The sequence below is a fragment of the Prionailurus viverrinus genome, chromosome E1, assembly GCF_022837055.1.
Source record: "Prionailurus viverrinus isolate Anna chromosome E1, UM_Priviv_1.0, whole genome shotgun sequence".
NCBI lineage: Eukaryota > Metazoa > Chordata > Mammalia > Carnivora > Felidae > Prionailurus > Prionailurus viverrinus.
This window is the reverse complement of record NC_062574.1, coordinates 36,194,684-36,218,233: the sequence shown is the minus strand read 5'-3', so window position 1 is coordinate 36,218,233 and position 23,550 is coordinate 36,194,684. Positions and strand designations below refer to the sequence as shown.

The window sequence follows — 23,550 nt, the reverse complement described above, 5'->3', positions numbered from 1 at the left end:
CCTATAGATGTATATTTGTAGGATTGAATTGGAAGGTCAGGCCTTTACACGTTTTACTTGCTCTTAAAGTTTGAGTAAAAAGATTTTCTTTGTTTACTCCTTCATGTTGGTAGTTAGATACACTATCATGTTCTTGGCTGTGTGATCTTAGGCAATTTCTTAACCTCTCTGAGATTCAGAGTCTTTCTTTGTATTGGAAATAATATTGACATTGCTGTGTATATCATAGCTATAAAGGCCATGGTATCTGACTTAGTGAACTACTACTGTTATTACAATAATTATTATTAATAATAGTTCCTTATAGCCTGGTGGTAAGAGTGGGGGCTCTCGCTGATGTTGGGCAAGTTCCTTTACCTCTTAGAGCCTTGGTGTCCTCATCTGTATAGAGGGTATAATTACAGTATCTAGATCCCACGGTGGACTTCAGAAGAACTAAGAGTTTGCTGTTGCAAAATTCTTAGAAAAACACTTGGTGTGTGCTCACTAAACATGAGCTGCTAATTTTCTTTATGACATCTGTTTGCTAGGGCTGCCATAACAAAGTGCCACAAATTAAGTGGCTTAAACAGAAATGTATTGTGTCTCAGTTCTGGAGGCTAGAAGTTTGAGGGCAGGGACGTGCTCCCTCTGAAGGTACTAGGGCAGGATCTGTTCAGGCCTCTTCTAGCTTCTGGTAGTTCCTTGGCTTGTGGCCACATGACTTCAGTCTTTATACAGAGTTCTCCCTGTGTGCATGTCTTTGTGTTTAAAATTTCTCCTTTTAAAAAGGATAACAATCATACTGGATTAAGGCCCACCCCAATGGCCTCATTTTAACTTGATCACTTCTGTAAAGACCCTATTTCCAGTTTTGCTGTAGTGGGCATCAGGAGTCCAAAATCTCTTTTGGGGGCATACAGTTCAAACCATAACAACATCCAGTAGCCTTATCAGCCCCACAGACTTTCGTCCCTCATCATGGGTGACAGACCCTCAGACCCTCAACAACTATCTATACATAGGAAATGAAAATTTTGGTGAAAATTGGGAACATGATTTAAAGAAGTAGATTATTTCCTTAGGCTTCTCATGGATTTATCTTTATTATGTATAGATTTTTGTTACCATTGAAACTTTAGGTTTATATAAAATCAAAATTTTACAAGGTTAGATTATTTTTTTTTTAAACTGAGTAAAATTCTGATTTGAAAAATTAAGGTCAAGACTACAGTCTTGCTCTCCATGTCTGTCTCATCCTTTGTGGAAATTGATATTTGGGATTTCCTTAGGCCCATGTGTCTGTCTCTAGGTGTTTGGGAGCTAAGGATACCCAGTAATGTGGAATTAACAGCCTCCTCACTGTGTGTTTTCTATGCAATCAGATGCCATATTTGAAGAAGCTGGCGTGGTTATCCTCTAACATTTGGCTTCAAACTGTCATTTTTGGGTAGATAGAATGGGTCCCCCCAGGAATAGCAAGACCTTGAGCAAGTTCCTCCTGTGGCTTGACTGATTTGGTTAGTCCTCTGCTTCCATTCCTCTCCTATTTGCCATTAAGGTAAAGTTCAAACTTTTTAACGTAGGATGTAGACCTCTGATGATCTAGCTGCTGCCAACCTGTTTTGTTTTTAAACCTTACTTTTCGCCACTGGCCTGTATGCACCTTTGTTTAATGATTTCCTTCTCCTGAAACGTCTAGTGCTAAGACTTAAAAAGTTAACATTGAGGTGAAAATTTTTCTAAAGGTGTTACATGCTTCTCTGCGTCCTTAAAGAAAGCACCTTGAACAAAATTATGTCTTTTAATAATAATCCAGAATTATGAAACATCCTCACTATGCCTAGCAGTTACTGTACTGGGCTAAAATATAATGTGCCTTTAGAGACCAAAAAAATATACTGTATAAGTGAGTGGACTAGTGTGTATGTATTACATACTCTGGGGTTATTCTTTTTCTTTTTTTTGGGGGGGGGGTTATTCTTTTTCAAATTTTATTTTATTTTTTATTTTAAGTAATCTCTACACCCAACGTGGGGTTTGAACTCATGACTCTGAGATCAGGAGTTGCATGCTCTTCTGGCTGAGCCAGCGGGGCATCCACTCTTGGGTTATTTTCTATATTCTTTTGTCTATTGTCATCTACTTTCATGACTTCCTACCTTAGTGTCAGGCAGTTATTGTCCTTGTTCTTGTTCCAGCCTCCAGCAGCTCTCTCCGCTATTTTAATGCTTTCTTTCTGTAGTAGGTTGGGATACTGGCAAACTAAGCTTATATAAATTATTTGCCAAGGAAAAGTAAATAGATCTTTAGTGATAGCTGGAAGGACTTTGCTATAGATAAAATATATGAAGAGTGACAAGTTTTTGGCAGCCTGGTTTTGCTTTTGTGCATTTTATGGAGAGGAAGCATCCATTGCTTTTATCAGATTTTTACAGTGCTCTGGGACTGTTCTGGATAAATACGTATTATGAAATTGCTTTGTGAGTTGTCATCAGAGGCTGGTTCCTAAATTCCTTCTCCTATCTCCCTACCCTGAAGAGAAGGAGTTCATAGTGTTGGGTAATTGTTTGGACTATGGGAGGAAGAGCCATTCATCTAGGCCAGAGAGTGCTGATGAGGCCTAGGCAGACCACCAGAGGTAGGGGCTGGAGTTGGGGAGAAAAGTCAGGTAGAGAGTAGGAGAGCAGTGCTGGGCCTTGTTGACTGGTTTGCTCTGGAGGACAAAGAGTAGCCATCGTAATTCTGGAAGCTCAAAAAGTTATGCAGGTACTTGACTTGAAGAGATTGAAAAATACTATCTTTTAAAAAAAATTATCTTTTCATTCTGGACAGCCTAGTGATTTAAGTTTTTGCTGGATTTTTTTCTTCCTTAGAAATCATCTTGTGAAATGTTTCTGCCTAGATTGTAATTTGATAAGTGAGGCAGCCAGATGAGAGTGGAAACAGGGCTAAAAGAATCAAATAAAACATTTTAATTAACATTATCATTCTGGAAGCATCTTACTGTGGGGGCTCCTTTGGAAGTCAGACAGCTAGCTGCCTTGCTTATAAAGGAAATCGCCCTTCCCCCAGTGACTTTGTCTCTTGGGTCAGAGAGCACACAAAGCCTATCAGGGAAGAAGCCCTCTTGGGTCCACCGTCCCTGTGTCTGTCTTTGCCTCTTCCCATGCTAGGCCCACCCCTCTGGCCGCTTGAACTATTTTCTTCCTCCTTGTAGGGACCTCTGGCTGTCAGTCGTCTCTTTTCCCAACCAATTTTCAGCCTCCCGTGCCCTGTCGGCTCCTGTTCTTCAGCTTATAAATACATTCAAGTCTCTTACTTTTTAAGAATACAAAACCCTACACTATAACCATTGGTTCTTGGCTAGATTCTACCTATGAGTTCCCTTACATGTTCATCTCTGTTGCCAAATTCAGAGGATCCCTTTTGGCCATCTTCTGAGACCTCCTTGTAGTCTCTGACACTGTGGATCGTCCCCCCTGGTTGTGGTGGTGGTGGTCTCTCCTGGCCTCGTCTTCATTTCTGAGAAGCAGTGTAGAAGAGTGACACAGGACATGGACTCTGGATCCAGAATCCTAGATTCAGATCTCAGCTCTTCCACTTATTGTATTACCTTGAAAAAATTATTTAATGTCTCTGTGCCTCAGTTACCTCATCTGAAAAATGGGAAAAATAATAAAAATAATAGCACCTCCCTCAGAGGACTGTTGTGAGGAGGAAGTGAGTTAATACATGGAAAGCACATGGAGGGGTGCTTGACACAGAGTAAAGTACAGATGATGTGACTTCAGCCTCTTTCTGGATCATTGTCATCTCTGGCTGCTCTGTTTTCTTTGTGGACTCTTCTTCTTTCGCATCACTGTTTGCCTTAGCTTGGCCCTCTCTCCTCTTACCCTTTGCATTTTCTCGGGGACATTTTAAGAGCAGTTTTTGTCTCATTCACCATCCATATAGTGATGATTTGCAAATGTGTTTTTTCTAGATATAAATGGTCTTCTTATCTCTGATCCCCTACACGCAGCTGCCTCCTGGACATCTCTACTTGGCTGTCCCATGTTCACTTCCAAATGACCTAATCAGGGGCACCTGAGTGGCTCACTTGGTTAAGTGTCTGACTCTTGATCTCAACTCAGGTCTTGATCTCAGAGTTGTGAGTTCAAGCCCTGCATTGGGCTCTGGCTGGGTGTGGAGCCTACTTTAAAAAAAAAAAAAAAAAAGACCTAATCAACTACTCCCCCCTGGTCCAACCTCTTCCCATTTTCGTGTCCCTGTGAGTGGTACCATCACTCACCCAGTCACCCAAGTCAGGATTCCTCCTTGTGGCATAATGGTCACCATGTTCTTGAGATCCTAGCTCACAATGTTTTCTTAGTCTCCTCCACTTCTCTCTCCTGAGTTCAGACCATTGTCACCCTTTGCCTGCATGACCTCTGTCACCTTATGATCATTCTACTTGACTGCCTTCTGTCTTCCAAGTTGCCGCCAGTGTGATCCTTATAAAATATCAATCTCATCATCTCATCATATGCCTGATCTAGGTAGAATTCAAATGCTTTTGCCAAGCATCCAGGCCCTGGTGATCTGGCCCCTGCCAGATCATCTGTCTCCTTTCTGAGCACCCTGAACTCAATGGTGCTGAATTGCTTGCAGTTCTTTCTGTGCATCTTGCTGCTCCTTTGCCCCTGGGCCTTTACATAAGCAGTTGCTTCTGTTTAAAGTGACTTCTGCCCTGTTGTAGAAACTTAGTTCTCCCAGTTCTTTAATAACAGTGATGATAATAACAGTAACAGCATAGTAGCTGACACGGACAGCTTCCTGTGTCCCCAGGCATTGCCTTTGGGTGTGTGTGCACATAGCTGGCACTTCTGTTGTACGGTGATTGCAGGTTTACTTCTCACACCCATCTAGCTTCCAAGTCCTTTGAGAGTAGGGCTTGAGTCTTGTCTTTTACTATCACAGCTTGCTGTTTATGGCACTTGGTGAGTGAGTGTATGTTGAATGGATGGTCTAAGGACTACATTGCCCCGTTGAAGTACTTCTTTAGGAGGGTATCAATCAAAAAGCTGAGTTAGTCACATACATTTGCCAGTCCTGGCCTTACCCTTTGGAAATGTAGGACCCAGCTTGTTGGGTGTAAGCAGCTGAGTAACTTGGAATAAGAATTGCAAGGAAGTTTTTGTTTTAAATTTCCATTGAATGGGACATAGGTGTTTTTGTTTTCTTAGTTTTGCTTTTGAAAAAGAGATCAATTTGCCAACAAGCCAGTGTCACCTGGTAACTAGAATGTTTTCACATTATTAGAATAAAGTATAGGAAAATGAATATTATTTAGGCTTGTGATATTCCAACCACGTAGTGTATTTGGTAGTGAACTGATTAGAATTCTTTATTAGTGATCAGGTGTCCCCTCCCTCCTTTTTCATCAGTGCTCTGTTGAGTTTAGACACAGAACTGTTTTATCACTGTATAAAAACTGTGTTTTTAGCAACAATCCAGAATATGGACAAGCTTATATGTTTGACTCTTGAACAATGCAGGAGTTAGGGGCGCCAACCCTGTACAAAGATCCACATATAACTTTTGACTCCCCCACAATTTATTAATAGCCTACTGTTGACTGGAGCCTTACCAATAACATGAACAGTTCATTAACATGTATTTTCTATGTTACATGTATTCTGTACTGCATTCTTAGAGTAAGGTAAGCCAGCGAAAATAAAATGTTATTAAGAAGATCATAAGAGGAAATACATTTACATTTACAGTACTTTACTGTATCAGTATTATCAGTTTACATTGTCTCTTTATAAGATGAATCATGTATCTGTCAGTATCTATGTCAATATTGTCTTTTATGACAAAATACTGCAGGTGTTACATATATTACTAATAGTAGACATCAAAAATGAAAAGATAATGTACAGTCTGTGTGTATGTAAGTTTGATAAATTTTAAGTTTTATAGTTCATATATATTTTGTGGTAGTGATAAAATAGACTAGTATCTATATACATTTTATGCATTCATGATATACCCTAACATTTTATTTATTTTTTAATGTTTCTAGACTATGTGGCTCCTCTGCCAGTTTTTTTAAATTGTCACAAATTTCCAAAAATTTTTCCAATATATTTATTGAAGGCAGTCTATGTATAAATGGATTCACGAACTTCAAACTCTTGGTCAAGGGTCAACTGTGGTTGTAGCCTGTATCTAGGTTTTGATCATGTAGTAATTTTTTGGCCAGCAGGGGGAGCCGAAGTCACTGATATGTGACTGCATCACCAGTTTTCAAAGTTTGTTATGCCAAAGGAAAGTAAGAAAAGCCTTACTGACAAAGAATTAGAGTTCACAAGGAAGAAATACAACTGCCAAGAGGCATATAAGAAACATATTTATTCTGAAGTAATCAAAGTAATGCAGATTAAAACGATATACTTTTTTTTTTTTTTTTTTTTTTTTTTGAGTAAACTCTACCCCCACTGTGGGGCTCAAACTCATGACCCCCAAGACTAGAGGCACACCTCTACTCACTGAGCCAGCCAGGTGCCCCATAGAGTTTTTTTTTTTTTTTAACCTATCAAATTGGCAATTGAACTATGTCGTCAATGGTAGTAAAGGGGCAGTCTCCAACTTCACTGCTAGTGAAGGGAAGTCTCCCACTTCACTGCTAGTGAAGTGTGCATTGGGCCCAATTTTTCTGGAAGGTATTTTGGCAACATGTATCGAAAAACCTAAAGGTGTCCTTTAACTTAGTTATTCTACTAGGAATTTACCTTAAGAGGGAGAAAAATAGATATATACAGAAAGATTTGTGAACAAAGGTATTCATTGTAGTACTATTTATACTGGGGAGGACTGAGAATAAACTTGAATGAGCAGTGAGATTAATCGGTACATTATGGCATATTTAAGGATGGATGATTATACAACCATAAAACAGTGTTTTTGAAAACTTAATGTCTTAGAATGTTGAGTGTGTGATAAATGAAAAATTCAGTGTATAGAGCTATGTAAGGATTCTAAATGTATAAAAGATAAAGAAAAATATAAAAACACATATAAATAAAAGAATGAAAAGAACTATAGCAACAGACCTCACTGAGTCTGTTAGACAGAGGTCATTAGCCTCTGTCACCAAGACATGTTTTGAGGTGAGGCATTGTTACCTTATAAGCCATTAACCCCAGAGATTTAGGGCCTCACTTAAGGTATCACTTGTATCCTGTAGGACCCCAGAATGGACTTAATATACATAAGTTTATGCACTTCTTGAGTATTCTTAACCCTAAATCCCTCTTGGTGATAACACATTCCACACATTTCTTTTTATTTATTGTGGACAAAAAGACTACCTTTTGAAGTTTAAAAGCTTAGTTTATTGTACTGAGATCTGGTGAATAAATTAGTATATTTGCCATATTGATACATTTTCAGATTTTGGTCATAGTGCCCTTGGCTTTCATGTTTCTCCGTTGAAGATGATTGATTTTAAGGTGTAATCTCTGGGGAAACCTCCTTCAGCCTCTTAGTCATTCTGTTTACACTTTGGATCCTTGTTAGCATTGCTTTGCCTTTCCGGATTTATGGTAACCAGTCAGAACTACATTTTGAGATATAGCCAAATTATTATTTGCTAGAAAGATAGGAAAATATGTTCTGTTTTTAGTCTTTTCCTTAACAACCCCTCCCCATCCCTTCCTCCGCCTTTGCACAGAACATCACAGTATCTTTAGGGGAACATTCTATAATTATTCAAAAATTCATTTTTTTGACTGGAAGCCATGAATTCTTTGGGGACAACTTAGGTTTTTGCCCTGTAGGTGCCTTACTTTCCATTTGTCCATGCTGTAATAATACCTGCCATTCTCTTGCCTGTGGTATCTTAGCTTCCTCTATCTCACTGGGCTCTTAGAGGTAATTCAGGCTAAGAATCACCTTTTTAGTTAGGTCTGATGGTCAGAAAGCTTGACCTTATGTTGAGTTGAAATGTGCTCCTTCTGCAATTTCCACTTTGGGCCCAATTTTGTCCACACAGGAACTGCAGCTCTAGTTTCTCTTCTGCTGGACAGATCTTTTAGATATTTGGACAACTTTCAGGCTTGCCAACGTATTCTCTAAGCTGAAAATAAATCCCAGGTTTTGCAAATGTTTCTCATTTGATACACTTAAAACTCCTTTCCGCCTCTCCGTTCCCTTATTTTTACAGCTCTGTATTATTTCACTATCAGGGAGCTCGTCATTCCATCTGCAAAATGGGGAATTTCCTCATGTCTTGAATATAATTCATTCAAATATCACATATAGCATTTCCAAATGCTATACGATCAGTCTTGTGCTTATACTTCTTCGTTTGGGGAGGTGCCTCAGCATCTCCCATAATATTCTGTCTAAATCACAACCTATCTATGGTAAATATTCACAATTTTGGAGTCACTCAGGCTTACAAAAAATGACCTTTTACTTAGAATCTTGTCAAGACTTTTATAAAAGCCCACATGAATTATATTCACATGCTTACTTTCTTCTCAGAGAATTTGGGTAGACTGGTATGGTGTGATTTCCTCTTTTAGAAGCTGTGATGTCTTTTCCTCAGAAGGTTATTCATGCTGATGTGTCTTCTGGTCCCATCCCCTGTTAGCAGTTTGCCAGCTCGGTCATTTTGAAGCTCGCAGCCAGCGCCCTTCTCTTGAGTACATGGGAGTTATATTGATGGCATGTTTCTGTTCATTTTTGTTCTGCAAATATATTTTGAGTGCCTAAATGTGCCAGGAGTTGAGCAAGGGGCTGGATAAATGTTGATAAAGGAAACAGGTCTGGATTCCATCTTTCCAGTGCTTATAGGAGGTCACTCCTCTCATGACTATTGGCCAGTTAAGTTCTTCCCTGCAGTTTTATAATTTTATACTTACATTGTTTTAAAATGCAGAGGATACTTTGGGATTCCATGACTACCTAACATCTGATATATTAGTTTGGAAGCATCTGGTTTTTTTAATGATGAATTTGATAGGCTATCAGTTATTTAAATGTCTTAAAGAGTAATTTAGAAATAGGGTTTTTTCCCTCAAAACTTCCTTAGTAAATAAATAGTGAAGCAAATTAAAGTTATCAGCTGTTCTGCTTTTATCACTGTCTATACCCTATTTATCAAGTGACCCATCCAGTCTTTATTTGGCATATTGTTTTTCATATATTTAAACCCCCTCTTTGTGGCTTTGCATTTTCTTGCAAGATTTTAATTGTTTTGCCTCCGTATGTCTTAGTGCTCCTGCTCAGCTACAATTTATCATCTTTTGTTGCTTTTCCTCACTTTTTGTCCTTCTATTCTGAGTAAGTTGTTTTTTCCTTCTTCCACTAGCCCCTTTCCTCCCCTTCCCCACCCCCAGACTAGTTAGCGATTCAAAATATAAACATTTCTACAAAATTTGGGTTGAGCTCCTAATTTTTTAATCCCTTGCGTTCAGGACAGTATTGTAAAGTCCATCTCTTTGTTTTGTATTACGCATTTGCTTCTTAATGTTAATTTTATCTAAAGTCTACATTTTTTTTGCCAAAAATAGGGAACCATATAATACATTTTTTTTGATAAGCACATTTTTTTTATGAATGTGTTTAGGTAGGACAAGAAGGGGCTGGGCAGAAAGGAGAGGAGGCAGGGAGGTAAATGTATTCAATATAAATATTTAAAATTTTCCCTCACTCTATAGAATGTTGGTTAAGTGTGCTTTGTATCTCTGTTCCTAGTGGGTCATAATATGTCTGTTCCTGATTATAATTTAGAACCAAGTTTTGTTATTTGTTTATGTTGTAGGTTCTAATTATTTTTGGGAAAGCATTATTGTGTTACTTAAAATTTTCTATCAGTTCCCTCCCAAAGAAGTTTTGTGTTGTTAAACACATAGATTGTTGAACCCCACATTATTGTTATTTTTGTAGTTTTCGGGTTTCTGAATCATTGAGTGTTAGAGTTAAAAAGAAATCTTGGGGCGCCTGGGTGGCTCAGTTGGTTAAGCATCCAACTTTGGCTAAGGTCATGATCTCGCAATGTGTGAGTTCACGCCCAGCGTCAGGCTCTGTGCTGACAGCTTGCTCAGAGCCTGGAGGCTGCTGCGAATTCTGTCTCCCTTTCCGCCTGCCCCTCCCCCGCTCACACTCTGTCTCTATCCCTCTCAAAAAATAAATAAACATTAAAAAAAATGTTTTTAAAAGAAACCTTGATTTAACTAGTCTAGCTCCGTTGTTTCTACATCAAGACAGAGAGCGGTGCTGCCATTTCCCCAAAGTCACATAGGTACCTAGTGGCAGAGCTAGAACTTGAATGCCAGTTCAGCATTCATTTAATCAGTCTGACGATTGCTGGGGATAGACTTATATGCTAAACACATTTATATTGGAGCATATACAAACAAAAAAGAATTGTTGATTTATAGGGGGCGGGAGGGGGACAGATGATTAACCTGGCTTGGAAATGAGTTGACTGATCAGCATACTTTCCTGCTCAACATATACTCTTCCTCTCAGATCCTGGATCTGTGGATCAGGGTATCTTATTTATATTCCAAATAGTGCTGGGGATGACAATGCCAAATTTTTTCTTCTTGAACTACCCATGTATAGAAGCCTTGCCAACCATCTGTTATAAAATTCTTAGGGCAGAGTATAATATTGTTGCTTTTGTTTTGAGCTTTTAAAATAGCAATATGTTCCAATCCTATCTCATTGAAGATGACTTTTCCAGGGGCGCCTGGGTGGCTCGGTCGGTTAAGCGTCCGACTTCGACTCAGGTCATGATCTCACGGTCCGTGGGTTCAAGCCCCGCATCGGGCTCTGTGCTGACAGCTCAGAGCCTGGAGCCTGTTTCAGATTCTCTGTCTCCCTCTCTCTGTGACCCTCCCCCGTTCATGCTCTGTCTCTCTCTGTCTCAAAAATAAATAAACGTTTAAAAAAAAAAAAAAAAAGATGACTTTTCCAGTAATAGGATTTTGTGTTCCTTAAACTCTTCACTCATTGAGGTTCTAGTTTGTATTTTCCTATAGATGACTGATTGTATTGCTGACATGTTGGGTCTTCCTCATTTCACTCTCATATTATTTAGAGTAAGTCAGGTTTGATGGGAACCACATTTTTTTCTTATGTATATTGCTGGTAATGAGTTTGCAACTGTAACATGAAGGCAAATTGGTGCTCTGAGGTAATCTCTTAAGGGGGAAAAATAAGTATGGCTTGCCTTCTCTTGACATTTTTGCAAGCGGTTCAGCATTTTTTTTTTTTTGAAAGTGAAATTGTTTAGAAATTAAGTATTATTTGGCTCCATCCATTTTTGTTTTTACAGCTTTATTGAAAGACGCTTCACATATAAAATTTACCCATTTAAAATGTACAGTTGTTTTCTTTTAGTGTATTCACATGCTTGTGCATCTGTCACAGATGCACCGTTCTAATTTTAGAACATTTTCAACTCCCCAGAAAGAAACCCTATATCTATTAGCAGTCACTCCCTATTCCCTTTTGTCCCTCAGCCCCTGACAATCACTAAGCTACTTTCTGTGTCTGTAATTTGCCTATATTGGACATTCATATAAATAAAATCCTACAGTATGTGTTCTTTTGTGGCTGGCTTCTTTCACTTAGCATGTTTTCAAGGTTCATCCATGTGGTAGCATAGATCAATACTCATTTATTTTTATGGCTAAATAATATTCCATTGTATGGATATGCCTCATTTTGCTTATTGTTAATCGATTGGTGGGCTTTTGGGTTGTTTCTGTCTTTTGGCTATTATGAATAATGCCGCTATAAACATTCTTGTATAAGTTTTTGTTTGGACACCTTTTTTGAGTCTATACCTAGGAGTAGAATTGCTAGGTTATATGGTAACTCTGTTTAACTTTTGAGGAACCACCAAACTTTTCCAAGGTAGATACACCCTTCTACATTCACACCTACAAATTTCTTCACATCCTTGTCAACGTTTTTTTTTTTTTTTTTAGGTTTATTTATTTTTGAGAGAGAGAGAGAGAGAGAGAGAGAGAGAGAATGTGAGCACAAGTAGGGGAGGGGCAGAGAGAGAGACAAAGGGAGACACAGAGTCTGAAGCAGGCTCTAGGCTCTGAGCTGTCAGCACCGAGCCCAACATGAGCCTCGAACTCAGGGACTGTGAGATCATGACCTGAGCTAAAGTCAGATGCTTAACTGACTGAGCCACCCAGGCACTCCCCTTGTCAACATTATTAACTGTCTGTCATTTTGATTATAGCCATACTAGTAGATGTAAAATAGTAGCTCATGGCTTTGAACTTATTTTCCTGATGACTAATGATGATGAGATGTTTTTATGTGTTTATTGGCTATTTGTAGGTCTCTGGAGAAATGTCTATTTCTTTTTAAAAAAATTTTTTTTTTCAACGTTTATTTATTTTTGGGACAGAGAGAGACAGAGCATGAACGGGGAAGGGGCAGAGAGAGAGGGAGACACAGAATCGGAAACAGGCTCCAGGCTCTGAGCCATCAGCCCAGAGCCCGACGCGGGGCTCGAACTCACGGACCGCGAGATCGTGACCTGGCTGAAGTCAGACGCTTAACCGACTGCGCCACCCAGGCACCCCGAGAAATGTCTATTTCTGTCAAAACTCCCCCTCCCCCTTTTTTAAAAGTTTATTTATTTGGAGGGGAGAGAGGATTGGCAGAGAGAGAGAGAAGGAGAGAGAGAATGCTAGGCAGGCTCTGTGCTATTAGAGCAAAGTCTGACATGGGGCTCAGACTCATGAACGGTGAGACTACAACCTGAGCCGAAATCAGGAGTCAGTCAGATGCTTAACTGACTGAGCCACCTAGGCATCCCTGCCCTTTTTAAAAACTGGATTGTCTTTTTTATTGTTGAGTTATAAGATTTCTTCATATATTCTGGAAAGAAGTCCTTTGTCACATATGATTTTCAGATATTGTTTCCTATTCTGTGGGTTATGTTTTCACTTTCTTGATGGGGTCCTTTAATGCACAAAATGTATAATTCTCATGAAGTCCAAACTACATGTTTTTTCTTGTTACTGTACTTTAGTGCTGAATCTAAAAATGAAGATTTTACCCTTGTTTTCTCCTAGGAATTTTATGATTTTAGCTTTTAAATTTAGGTCTATGATCCATTTTGAGTTAATTTTTGTGTAAGGTGTGAGCTAGGGGTCCAGCTTCATTCCACTGCATGTGAATATCCAGTTATCCCTGCACTGTTTGCTGAAAAGACTACCTCTCATTCCCTTTTGAATTATTGTGGTGCTCTTGTCAAAAACCAATTGACTATGAATGTGAGGTCTTTTTTCTGGACTGTCAACAATACTTCATTGATCTATATGTCTGTCCTTATGCTGGTACCACACTGTCTTGATTTCTATGGCATTGAGTTAGATTTTGGAATCAGGAAGTGTGAGTCCTCCAACTTCATTCTTCCTTTTCAAGATTATTTTGGATATTCTGGGATTGATTTGAATCTATAGATCAATTTAGGGGGTAACTGCCAGCTTAATAATGTTATATCTTCCAATCCATGAACATGGGATGTCTTTCCACTTAATTAGGACTTCTTTCACTTCTTTTGACAATTTTTGTCATTTTCAGAGTGCAAATTTTATAAATTTATTTCTAAGTATTTTATTCTTTTTGATGCTATTGTAGATAATTGTTTTTTATTTCATTTCAAATTGTTCATTATTAGTGTATTGAAATACAACTGATATTTGTATAGTGGTCTTACATCTTATACTATTGATGGAGTTGTTTTCTAGCTCTAATAGTTTACTTGTGGGTTCCTTAAGGATTTTTTATATACAATATTATGTTATGTACAAATAGATTAATTTTACTTTTTCCTTTGTAACTTGAATGCTTTTTATTTATTTTTCTTGCCTAATTGCCCTGGCTAAAATCTGCAGTACAGTGTTGAATAAAAGTGGTGAGAGCTGACATCCTTGTTTTGTTCTTGATCTTAGAAAGTATTCAGTCTTTCTCCATTAACTGTGATGTTAGATGTGTTTTTTTCATAGATACCTTTTGTCAGGTTGAGGAAGTTTTCTTCAGTTCTTGGTTTCTTGTGTGTTTTTATCATGCAAGGGTATTGGATTTTGTCAAATGCTTTTTCTGCATCAACTGAGTGATCGTGTGGTTTTAATCCTTTATTAGTATAATGTATTACATTAATTGACTTTCAGGTTATAGACCAACCTTGAATTCCTAGGATTAGTCACACTTAGCAAAGGTGTACTGTCCTGTTTAGATGTTGCTGGATTCATTTGCTAGTGTTTTGTTGAGGATTTTTACATCTATATCCATAAGGGATATCGGTCTGAAGTGTGGTTTTTGTTTTTTTGATTTTGTTTGTTTTTCTTTTTATGTCTTTCTCTGCTTTAGGCATCAGGGTAATAACAGCCTTATCATGTGAGTTGAGATGTGTTCTTGACTTCATCTTGAAATAATTGTGGCTTAACTTTGGACATTCATTTAGCGGTAGCAAATTCTAATTGCCTAATTAGTAGAATGGAGATAATAGTTAACATAAATAATGTTTAAGAAATGATGTGTTTTTGAATCCATGGCAGTCAGAACTAAAAGCATCTCCCCAGGGCAACCACAAATATTTGAGAATGAAAAGGGGGATGCAGAATTAAGTACAATTGGATTAGGTCACAAATTTTCCTCTTCTAGACCTTTGCCTATCTTGAGACATGCAGGGTAGAGGTTCTGAGTCCACTACTTTAGATCCTTGCCTCCTACTTGGTTCCCTTAACTTCTCTTGGTTTTATTTTGGGGTACTCTGTTACCTCATTCTGGTTATGCCTTAAACAATACCTAATTTTAGCATCCTTGGGGTGGTTTAGGCAAGCTTCACAAAAGGGATCAGAAGAGAATGGAGTTGGAAGCATAAAGCACTAAAATTTTGCTAATTGTTCTCTTATGATTTCTTAGCTTTGAATTTTTAACCATTTAAAATGTCAATGAATAGAAGTTTTTCTTGGCTACCACATAACGTATGATGGTGACTTAGTATTTTTTTTTCCAGAGGTACGACAGTGATTGGCATTTGGTAGACAGTCAATAAATGTTTATGAATGAATGGAAATGAATGTTAGGGCTTTAAGGGGATATCCAGTTTTACTGAAAAAGAAAGTCCTCCAAGGCAGGAACGCTAGTATTACTGTTGTCGTGTTATAAAAATTTAATGACTTAGGCTAAATATTACCAGCAAGACCACATTTTGATGTTGCCAGTATAGTTATAATAGGAAATGTGAGTTTAATCCCTTCCCCTACACAGAACATTTTTTTCTTCTTGATACCACAGAAGATACACTTTTTACACTTGATCTTAGCCAAAAGGCCGAGAAGCAACGAAGATACACTTTTTACAGAAAATGTTCATTTTAGGGGCACCCAAGTGGCTCAGTTGGTTACGCATCCGACTTAGGCTCAGGTCATGATCTTGTGATTTGTGGGTTTGAGCCCTGTGTCGGGCTCTGTGCTGACAGCTCATGAGCCTGGAGCCTGCTTCGGATTCTGTGTCTCTCTCCCCTTCCTCTGCTTATGCTCTTTTTTGTCTCTCTCTCAAAAACAAACAAACATTAAAAAAAAAAACTTTTTTTTTTTTTAATGTTTATTTTAGGAGTACCTGGGTGGCTCAGTTGGTTGAGCATCCAACTCTTGATTTTGGCTCAGGCCATGATCTTGTGATTTGTGGGTTTGAGCCCTGCATCAAGCTCTGCACTGACAGCATGTGGAGCCTGGTTGGAGTTCTCTCTCTCTCTCTCTCTCTCTCTCTCTCTCTCTCTCTCTCTCTCTGCTCATCCTCCTGCTTACACTAGCACATGCACTTTCTCTCTCTTTCAACATAAATAAAAATAAATACCTTTATTTTGTGCTGGCAGCACAAAAAAAAAAAAAAAGTCTGATGTGGGGCTTGAACTCATGAACCAATCATGACCTGAGCTGAAGCTGGATGCTTAACTGACTGAGCCACCCAAGGTCTCCCAGAAGTTATACTTTCATTTAGCTGTTTTATTTTTTAAATTAAATTTGTTTGTTCTGCTAGTTGAAGTTAGTTCATTTGGGACAAGTTTTGTTAGATAAATTTGTGTCTAAATTTGATTGTGGGAATTAATTTGGAATATGGCTGAAAATACCAAATATTGTATGTTATTATTTTTGTCTAATTCAGAAATGAGAAAAGATTATTGTTAAGGAGATTATATTTGATTTCTTAGTAAATGAGTGACAGAGATAAGACAAGGACTTTAGCATTTCCTGAATTCTAGTCATGTTCTCAGTAGCTTATAGACTCATTTGTAATATTGTATCCATGACAATTTTTATATAAGATCTCTCCAAGTTATATTATCTTTATGGAGGGATTATGTTCAGGATTTTTTGGGATACATCTTTATCCATAAATGATCTAAAGCATTGTTTCTCCTACTTTCCTTTAAAGTACCCTCAGTCTAGGGTTGTCCAGAGCAACTTCTCACGAAAAGGACATTTCTCTGAAGACTCCTTTATCTTGAAAAAAATGAGAATTTTGTATTTTGCTACATAATATATTTGTGTTTATTTTAATAAAAGTATATGCAATTTTACTACAATCTTTGATGAAATTGACACTCCAGCAAGGTGTCTCTCTTGATTATTCATTGGCTTCAGTTACCCCCTATTTTATATCACTGTGCTCATAGTGTACATGAAAACCTGGTTCAAGAATCCAGAAATTAGTGGTTTAAAAAGGTATGTTCCTTTTCAAGAATGGTGTGCCTTTCCAATGGAGGGAACACGTGTGCTGTCTCCAAAATCCCTAGGTTTGTTCTGCCATCAGAGCGAGATTTTGGAAGTTGCATCTTAACTTTGGACTTAGCAACTGATTTAAAGTTTTGTTTTTGTTTTTGTTTTTGAGAGAGATTGAGAGAGCCTACCCACGAGTGGGGGAGGGGCAAAGAGAGGGAGAGGGGAGAGGAGAGAAAGAGAGAGAGAGAGAGAGAGAATGAATCGCAAGCAGGCTCTGTGTCCAGTGCAGAGCCTGACCTGGGGCTCAATCCCACAACCATGAGATCATGACCTGAACCGAAATCAAGAGTCTGTCATTCAACTGATGGAGCCACTCAAGCACCCTGGACTTAAAAATTTTTTAAGTGACATTTGCCTTGTGCACCTGTTGTCTCCTTTTCTCTTTGAACATTTTTCCCCCTCTGACTCTCTTTATCAGGCCTTCCACGAGTTGGCTGTTCATGGCTGCCTTGAAGTTCTTCTGCATGTTTACTTCTATGTTTCATTTAGAATAGAAGCCAGGCAGTTTCTTGGAAAATTTTGGGCAAATTCTGACATTTAAGTTTATCATCTGAAACAGTGTTTAGGTCCTAGACAGATTGCTTCATTTGACATTGCCTCGTCAGCTAAGTCAGAATATTGGAGTACTCCTTGTGTTATGTTTGGTCAATGAACTTTTTTTGGTTAATTCTAATTATTTGAGAATTTTTTAATGTTCTATATTAAAATTTAAAGCAGCAGAATTAATTAAAATCCACCTAAATAATCAGTGTAGTTTTTGGGGCGCCTGGGTGGCACAGTCGGTTAAGCGTCCGACTTCAGCCAGGTCACGATCTCGCGGTCCGGGAGTTCGAGCCCCGCGTCAGGCTCTGGGCTGATGGCTCGGAGCCTGGAGCCTGTTTCCGATTCTGTGTCTCCCTCTCTCTCTGCCCCTCCCCTGTCCCCAAAATAAATAAACGTTGAAAAAAAAAATTAAAAAAAAATAATCAGTGTAGTTTTTGACAACTTAAGAAACTTTATTAAAATATTTCATATAAAGTCTTCATTAAACTGCATGCATTAGAAAGAAGTAAGTGCCTGTGTTGCTACTTTCAAATCTGGTACCATGGAGGAGAAAACCTAGATCTTAATGTAGCTGGTGTGAAAAAACCTGACTTGTTTAAGTGTTACAGTTATATTCAGTTGCTATCTTCTGAGTTATCCCTAAATAAAGTATTTATAGATTTAGAAGTGTTTTCAGAGTTAACCTGTGACTTTAGTTATTATTATTAGTAACAATTATTATTACTTACTGCCTAAGATTAGTTTTTCTTCTCAGTGAGTTATTGGATCACTTCTGTGGTGAAATGGTAAGGTAATTTCTTTGTGTAAATTTGACAGTCTGTATCTCTAGTATGGAGAAGAAATTTATCTTGTTTTTAGGTGGGATTGAAATTAAGGAATGCCATGCATTCTTATACTACTTTGCCATTTACAAAAGTTTTTCACATGCCTTAAGCTGTTTAATCTTACTGAAAGTTTGTTGCTAGTGGACTGAATACATAAGAATATATATTTTGAATGAGTTGAGACCTCCATTTAATGAAAAAAAAATCTTGATTTCTGAGCCTTACAATTCTTGTAATCAGTGTGAGGATTTTCTTTTACTGACATCTGGCTAAATCTTGATACTTGTGAAACTATGAAATAGGTACTATTGTTTGAGCTTAATATCTTTGTCACATTTGTAGTTCTTATCAGTCAAGTAAGTAGCATGTTTCTGTTGGGAGAATGTAACTCTGGAAGGCAGGTGATATAGTGGGAAAGTGAGAATTGGAGACTGACCTCTGATCCCATTGTGTCCTTCTGCTGTGGGGCTTAGGGTAGAATCTTAACTGTTCTCTCTTGGCCTTACCTTGTTTTCCCACTAATAAAAGTTGGAGGTTTAGCTAGATGACCTTCCGTATTCCTTCTACATCCAAAATTTCTTTGATTTAAATTTCTTACTATTGGCTCAGTTCATTCAATTCTAGCTTTCTACTGAATATTTAGCTGATAACATATTAACATGAGAACATGCACCAATTTCAGTTTAAAGTTGTTTCTTATCATGATATAATTTTAATGTTGTCTTAAATAGATTGATGTGTTCATTTCTGTGACATCTGGAACAGGGTCTTGAGCTTAATAGATACTCACTAAATTTTTGTTGAATAAATGAATTTTACCTTTTTATGTGGTTTTGGATTCATGAATGTAAATCTTTTTCAGAATTAGAATATGCTCTCGGGGAGCTCAAAGTATTTTTATGGATAGTGTTATCTGAGTTTATGAATGAAAACATTGTTTGCTGGAGTGTGTAGATAGGGATTTGAAGTTTGAATTAGGGAAGAGGTGCTGACCTTATCTCATATTTTAACCTCTTCAATTATTGAACTTGGGAAAATAGCTTCATTAGTTAACTAATAATGATAGTAGTTAAATTTATGAGGTAGGCATCACTATCTCCTTTTTGCAGAGCAGAAACTTGGGCTTATAAGTTTAGTACTTTGCCCAAAGTAACACAGCTGATAAGTCAAGGAGGCAGGTAAAATCTAGGGCTACCCCTGGATCCTATATTCTTAGTTACCACACTATAGCTTTCTTCATTTATTCAGCAAATTCTTACAAAGTGCCCCCTTTTGCAAGGCTCTGGACTAGGTCCCCAGGATGTAATGATGCAACAATAAATAACAGAAACTGGGTCCCTGTTCTTCTGAAACTAAATGGTTTAGGCTTTAGGACTTTCTCCTTAGTTTTAATACATATTTTTAAAGTGCAAAACAAAACAATCCCTTGTCTTTTTGAGATTAGTTTGGACATATGAAGTACTGAATTTGTGATAGAATGTTCTGTTTAGGACTATCTGGCTTGTTTATATATATATATATATATATATATATATATATATGGTGAAGTTATTAGAGAGTGCCTTCTTGGGATATGTTTATTGTACAGGTGAGAGTTATAAATCTGAAGTTGGAATAGCCATAGTTCCTGCCTTTTAGGGCTTTCAGACCAGCTTCAGAGGTAAGACTGATAGATGAAAACAACCTCAAAGGAATTATAGAGAGCCTTTAACTATTATAGGGCCAATTATCTACCTTGTTAAATAAGGTATGTAAATGAAATGGTGGAACATGTCTTGAAGGAAAAATAAGTCGCAGTGGGTTGGGGGAGAAGAATGAACAAGGAATGGTTGTGAGGAGGGATGGTCCTCTTTTTCTAGGCAGAAAGAACATATAAAGACATGGATGGGTACAGATTTGTATATAGAAGGAAAGGACTTTTCTGAGGAATAAATAAGGTTTTATATAATATGACAATATGAATAATCCAAGTAATATAGGTGCTCTAAAAGATGAGAAATTAATTAGAATTTTTTTGACTTCAGGTATAGAAAACCTAACTTAAATTGGCTGAAACAATAAAGAAATGTTGTTACATTGTTCTTGTGTAGCTGGAAGTCCAGTAGTCTAGCGGAGGTCAGGATTATTTGATATAATGGCTTAATGCTGAAAAGTTCTTGCCAGCTCTCCATTCTGCCCCCTTTGATGAGGATTGCAGCATCTTCAGGCTTCTTGTAGGGTGACTGTAGCAGTTTGAGGTGTCATTTTTCGCACAGTCTAAAGAAGAGGTAACTGTTTCTCATTTCATTTTTAGGAATGAAGAAGCTCTTCTCACACTTCTCTCTAGCAGGCCTTCCAGTGGGCTTCTACTCATGTCTCAGTGGCCAGGATTGGGTTTCATGCCCATTCCCAACCAATCATTGGCAGAGGGGATGGGTTAAACTAATACAAATATCAACTTTGAGAGTCAACCATAATGACTACTCCAAGAGTGATATGAATAGTAGGGTGTATGTGTGTGTTTAATCAGCCTTGACATCCACTGTGTTTCTGGGGTCAATTTTAAGAAAATGTGTCTCTCTTCTTAAGATTTTTGCATTTTAGTGGCTTACCTTTGAATCTTTTTATTTGTAAAAATTGGTGCCTTAGGAAAAAGACATCTGGTTTGAGATAAGAATGTAAAACATGTTTGACTGATCTAAATGCCATAAACACTGTGAACTCCTGGCTCTTGGGCTAAACATTGAGAGAATGGGAAAGTTGGAATTTATTTTTCCCCAAAAAGCATGTTTTAAAATGAGCATTCCCACCTTTTTCCTAATCCACTGAATAAAAAAGTATTTCACAATCTTCGTTATTTGGGGGCCTAATTAAATCTCACAGTTGAGTTTTAGGACTAGGCCCAGTCCACTTACTAATCAGTAGTAAGATTAATTATTTTGTGGTGGGTGTCTTTGAACATAATATTTTTAAGTATATGCTGGAAGGGGCTTTGCCTTATTCGGTGTTTTTCATTTGGCTCATTTAGATTTCAGAATCCTTAGATTAGGACTTGAGTTTGCCATCTGTTGGTCTGTGTTTAACACCTTTCTGCTATATTTTATGGAATTCCTATTTATATGGAGATATGTGTATACTTTTTTAATCAACTAAATTTTCTTTCGCAGGATTATAAAAAGCCAAGACCAGCATCTCTTTTGGATGGTACACTTATATTAGTTTATTCTTTGTGTAATTTGACCGTGACTTCATTGTAGTGTGATTTTAAGAGTACAAATGGGAGCTCACTGACATACAGGTGTAGATGCTATAGTTGCTGGTAACTTTGTGGGAGGACTACAACGGAGAGGGTGTTTGTTTGGCTAGCAGAAGTGAGCATACCACCGGATATTGGTTCTGGTAAGCCACAAAACAGTATTGAGCATTTCTTATCTTCCTTTTCATAGTAGAGCATACCCTTCCTGTCTTGCTGAATTTGATGATTTAATGGTTGTAATCATTTTTTCCTTCAGTCATTTAAAGCACATTCTGACGAATCCTAGAGTTCTGTTTTAAAATCTCAAACCACTGAAATCATCTTTTGGCAACTTTTTTTTTTTTTTTTTTTAAAGGATGGTGGAATTATACTTTGTGTAAATGTGACACTTTGCGTTATATTGCTTAACTTTTTTAATCTAGAAAAGGTTCCATTATTGTAAGGCCCTGTTTTGGGAAACAAATAAAATACTGTACCGACAGACTGGTCATGAGAAAGATAAAGTGCCACCACTTTAAACCAACTCTGGTAGGAAAAGTGGGAAGTTTGCTTTTTGTTGTGAGATTTGGTTTCTCTGTCGAGTTCTTTGTTAAACTTTTAGCATAGCAGTGAACTTCCTTTTGGTGGCGACAGGAAGCATAAATACTCATTGTGTAATGCCATTTGCCTGCTTTGGCGGATCTGCCAAACCATGACACCCAAAACAAGACGCGTGCTTCTTAACGAAAACTACAGTTCCCAGCGGGCCCGGCGCGGGTGGGCCATCACTTCCCCTCTAGCTCCCGGTCGTCCCTTCCCGGGCTGGCCCGGCGCGGGCCCTGGCCTGCGCCTGCGCAATGACGACGTGCGCCTTTTTTTTTTTTTTTTTTCCCCCCACCCGGGCGGCTGCGGAGCGCTGCGCTGGGGCTAGTGCCCAGGCGTGCTGCAGTGTGTCGAGGCAGTCGCCTAGGACAAAGGGCGGCAGAAAGCGCTTCGCTGGTCAGGGAGCTTCCTACCCGATTCAGCGCGCGTTTAACCCTGGAATAGTGTGGCACCGACTGCATTAGCCTGTTTACTACACAGTGCAAACAGTTCCTCGCTCACGTCCTCTTGCTCCGCCGCGCCTGCCCGCCTTGCCCCCTCATAGCCTGCGCGCGGCCCCGCCAGCCCCGGCGCGGAGGGAGTGTGACGGCGTCAGCGCCTCAGGTTAGCCTCACCTCGGCCGGAGCGAGGGCCCTCTCCCGCCTGCCGCAGTGCCCCGTGCCGTGGCCGCACGTCTGGGAGCAGCTGGGTCCCGGCGCCGCGGCCTCCGCAGATGGAGGTGCAGAAACAGCGGCCGCGGCAAGGAGCCATGACTGAGGCGGCGGCGGCGGCCGCGCCTCCTGGCGGCCCGCGGGGGTGGCGCGGCGGGCGCCCCCTGGCGGCGCGCCGGGGCGGAGCGGCCCTTCGCCGCCGCAGCCGCAGCCGGCGGAGGCGCTGCTGTCCCTCCTCCCCGTGTCCCCGGCGCTCGCCCGCTCGCTCGCTCGCTCCATTCTCCCTCCGCTTCAGATTAAAGGGGGGGAGGGAAAAGGAGCTCGGCCGCCATTTTCCCAGTGCCGCCGCCACCGCCGCCACCGCTCGCCGAGCCGGCGGGAGAACCGAGCACCGTAGCGAAGCCGACTCGTCTCACCGCGGCGGCGCGGGGGGCGGCCGGAGCGCGCTCCCCGGCCGGGAAGAGGCGTGCGGGGGTGGCGGCTGGGGTGCGGGCTCGGGCTGCAGACGGCGGTGCTTGTTTGTGCGGGGCGGGGGGGCGGCTTCACCCTCTGCCCCCGCCCGCCAGTCCTCCCCGCCGGGCTGCGGTCCCCGACGGTGCCCAGGCCCCGCCGGAGCCGAGGAAGGCCGGAGAAGGGGCCCGAAAGAGAAGAAAAAGCGGCCGCTCCCCGCCGCCGCCGCCTTCCCCTCCCCCTCCGCCTCGCCCCCCCCCGCCCGGAAAGTCAGGGCGGCTCCGGGCGCCGGGGGGGAGGAGAGCGGCGGGCCCGGGCCGGAGCCGCCGCCGCGCGCCCCCGCCTGCCGCCGCCGGCCCTCGGCGCCCAGGCCGGGGGCTGTTTGCAAACTGCGCCCATTTTGTGGGGCTGAATCCGCCCGGGCAACGCTCCTCCATCACGTGGTAGGTGCTGCTGCTGCTGCT

General features: G+C 39.9%; 1 protein-coding gene across 5 annotated transcripts in view; it reads left to right on the top strand.

Annotated features, from left to right (window-relative positions):
* KANSL1 (KAT8 regulatory NSL complex subunit 1) overlaps positions 1-23,550 on the top strand; it is a 181,174-nt gene that overhangs the window by 5,726 nt on the left and 151,898 nt on the right. Inside the window, exon 1 of one of the 5 annotated variants that reach the window (XM_047832334.1) lies at positions 22,930-23,529. The exons of the other annotated variants lie outside the window; for them this stretch is intronic. The gene's annotated coding sequence lies outside the window, so the exon portion shown is untranslated. Of the gene's footprint in view, positions 1-22,929; positions 23,530-23,550 lie in introns of those variants that run through there. 5 annotated transcript variants of the gene reach the window in all.